The sequence below is a fragment of the Bison bison genome, unplaced genomic scaffold, assembly GCF_000754665.1.
Source record: "Bison bison bison isolate TAMUID 2011002044 unplaced genomic scaffold, Bison_UMD1.0 scf7180017864362, whole genome shotgun sequence".
Classification (NCBI taxonomy): Eukaryota; Metazoa; Chordata; class Mammalia; order Artiodactyla; family Bovidae; genus Bison; species Bison bison.
In genome coordinates, this window is record NW_011494934.1 from 2,663,680 (window position 1) to 2,667,436 (window position 3,757).

Genomic DNA, 3,757 nt, shown 5'->3' on the forward strand with positions numbered 1-3,757 from the left:
AAGCTGAAACTCCAGTCCTTTGGCCACCTCATGCGAAGAGTTGACTCATTGGAAAAGACTGTGATGCTGGGAGGGATTGGGGGCAGGAGGAGAAGGGGACGACAGAGGATGAGATGTCTGGATGGCATCACTGACTCGATGGCCATGAGTCTGAGTGAACTCCGGGAGTTGGTGATAGACAGGGAGGCCTGGTGTGCTGTGATTCATGGGGTCGCAAAGAGTCGGATATGACTGAGCGACTGATCTTTTCTCTGGGTCGAAACTTGGATCAGTTGCTGTCCATCTCACATATTGGCCCGTTAGCTTAGCTCTTGGATTTGTTTCTGAGCTCTGTGAGGAGAAGACCTGTAAGCAGACACAGGAGGGGAAATTCACATAAGAATGGATATCTGTGCATCATAGGGATGGACCTGCGAGTCTAGGGAAACCAAGATGGCTTAGGATCTCAGGCCAGGTTCCAAAGAGAAGGCAGCTGGATAGAGAGAATAACACTGAAATCTGCAGTTGGCCTCTTGTAGTATTCAGCTGAACACTAATAAGTTGATATGTATTAGGAAACTATCTAAGGCTGGAGAAAGAATCACGTGGATTACAGATAACAATGCACTGGACAAATGGTACAGGTCGTCCTTCTGTCAAGGAAAATGGTGACCCATGCGAATACAGATCTGCACAAAGGAACAAGGGGCTCTGAAAACGATGATTCCAGCAGTCAATATATAAAGACTTTACAATTACTGTTCAAATCTTTTTAAAATATAATTGCTTAAACAAGAATATTCAAAATGAGTGGAGTTTTCTGCTAGAGAAAGCAGTTATTAAGGACACTTTGCTTTTCTTTAAAGTTTTTATTGGAATTTGTTGATTTACACTGTTGTGTTAGTTTTAGGTATACAGCAACGTGGATCAGTTATAAATATACATATATCCACTCCTTTTTAAGATTCTTTTCCCATAAAGGACATTACAGAGTAGAGTTCTCTGCACTATTGCTTGTAAGAGGGTAGTTCTGAGAAACTGGAGGGCTTATGGATGATAAAAGTAGATGTCTTTATAGTAAGAGGGGCTATTGACATTGACACTGACATCACTCAGTCCTGTCCGACTCTTTGCAACCCCATGGACTGTAGCCTACAAGGCTCCTCAGTCCATGGAATTTTCCAGGCAAAAGTACTGGAGTGGGTTGCCATTAAGTTTGCTCCTGACAAAGTAGGACTGTGGTCTCTATCAAAGGGTTCTGAATCTTCCACTTCAACCTTGAAACATGTCCTGAGAGCTCTTTTATACTCCTTCCTTGGACAGCTTTGGAAAACTGGGAATACTTCACTAATGTAAAGTAGCTTTTAGCTGTTCTCCCATAAGAGATCTTGGAGAACGATGTTTGTAAAGGACATTTTCTTAGGTGTCCTTATGGTGAACTCAATGACTTATGACTTACGAATGCTTATTCAAATAAATTTGATAGAGATATATAGCCTCAGAAAAGAATAGATAAGAAATCAGGAAAATGGAATTTCAAATCTATTTGAAATCTAATGACTGACATAAAAATGGTATCAAGTTTTTCATTCAAGCAAATGTTTATTTTATGAAATCAATAACGTTTAAAAATCTTTTTAAAAAAAGAGGAGGAAGGAGTAGGAGGAAAAAGATGAAATCAAACTAAAATCACAAAACAGAGTTTTAAGAGAGTAAGAGAGTTTTCATAATAGTACCCCCTGAGTATTGTTTCAATCATATATTCAATTTATGAGCTTGCTTTTCAATTAGAAACCTTTTCAATGAGAAATCAAACTATTTCTATTTCTTTCCTTATTTCTTGATTTGCCCTGAGAGTGTAGAGGACAATTTCACAACAGTTCTGTAAGAAAAGCAGTTTTAGAAATGTTCAACTTTTATTTCTGAGATTAATTTGGAGTTTATCAGTTTCGAGATCATACGAGTAGTACTGTATCCTGTATCATGGGCATGTGAATTGCTGCAAGAGTGTGGTAGCGATTGAGGCTGGGCGGATAATCAGAGTCAATGCACATAATCAGAGTCAGTGCCCAAAGGCATGTGAACACTTGATCGTGCAGTTTCACAGTTCACTCTTCGGCATTGGCACCAATGTGCCAAATGACCTGGAAGTAAAATCATAAGTGTACTGCAGCTTTCTGCAGCAGTGCTTTTACTCAAAATCTTGTGGGATGAAGTGTTACATACAAAAAGTTTAAAAGGTTAATATTATAACAAATATGGTTCTTCTGTGGAGCATGATATTTATGGTAACATTAAGGTGTAAGTACCGTGGATCTGGCAGCAGATGGTAAGGATGTGTCATGGTGGCTGTTTGCTCTTTTCTCCTTTTTACAATATTTTTGAGAAAGGTAATTTGAAAGTCTAGATTGAAGGGAAATGATCAAAATTTGTTTCTTTTTTATAAGAAGAGGATAATATTTGTTGTACTGCTTAGCTTCAAGGGCATTATTGTGTTGAAAATTTTTAGCTGTGAGAGAACTGAGAGAAAAGGACAGATGGAGGTGCTAGGAATTGAACCCAGGGCCTTGTGCATGCAAAGCACATGCTCTACCACTGAGCTACACCCCCTATTTCTGTAAGAGGTTGTTAAGCAGCACTTTGTAAGCAATAACAGGACTCTTGAACTATAAGGGAAAACAAAGCAGCAAACATGGTAAGATCAGAAGAAAAATATTCTGGAGGATAATGAACAATCTTCAGGTTCAGGGAAAAACGCCAGTGTTTTCTATTAGATTCCTCTGTTGTCACCTAGGACTTCCCTGGTGGCTCAGATGCTAAAGCGTCTGTCTACAATGCAGGAGACCCAGGTTCAATCCCTAGGTTGGGAAGATCCCCTGGAGAAGGAAATGGCAATCCACTCCAGTACTATTGCCTGGAAATCCAACTGCTTCTCTTGCCATAGGCTTCCGAGGTGTTAGACTCCTACCCAGGTGTGTTTTGGTTACTTTTCAGAGTTTAAATATTAATTCTCTCTTGAGTATCTTCCTTTGGTTTCTTAGAGCTTCTCCTTCAACTACTACTTCCTGTCCAAGAGACAGACAGTTTCCCATTTCAACTGCTGAGCCTCACCTACCAAGCTCACCTGCTAGCTAACAACAAACGAAAAACCACCCCGCTAAACACTACTCTCTCAATCACTTCTGGAAAACATGCTCCAATCGTAGACTTGTCAAATCTTTGCTTCTATCATGGTCTTCAAATTAGACTTTATCTCATGAGCTGTTTTATGTCTGTACAACTTTTATCCTCCTGCTAGATCATAGCAACAAATGACCAAATTTACAAAGCAAATAGTCTAAAAAGAATCCTCTGTTTCCTGCATTGGCAGGTAGATTCTTTACTAGAATATATACTTGGGAATATACAACTTGGGAAGTTGGGATATACTTGGGAAACTATATCACTTGGGAAGCCCCTATTCTCTCCTGTTCTTTTTTTTTTTTTTCCAAACAGTCCTTCCCCCTCCCCTACGCTTGGGGGATTTTCTGATTTTTGTCACCATAGTATGGTTTTGCCTTTTTAAAACTTCACAGAAATAGAACCATTAGAACATGTACTCCCTCATGCCTGGCTTCTTTGGTGTATTAAAGATTCTTACCCATTGTTGGGTTTATCAGTAATCCATTTCTTTTTTATTATTTAGAAATATTCTACTGAATCATAATCTATTTGTCCATTCACCTCTTGTGAGTAATTGAGCTTCTTTTATAGTCTTTGGATACTATGTATGATACTG

General features: G+C 39.1%; 1 non-coding gene across 1 annotated transcript; it reads right to left on the reverse strand.

Annotated features, from left to right (window-relative positions):
* Positions 1-2,517: 2,517 nt before the first annotated feature.
* Positions 2,518-2,589, reverse strand: TRNAA-UGC. Its single transcript has one exon. It is a non-coding gene; the product is annotated as a tRNA-Ala (tRNA).
* Between the last annotated feature and the right edge of the window lie 1,168 nt (positions 2,590-3,757).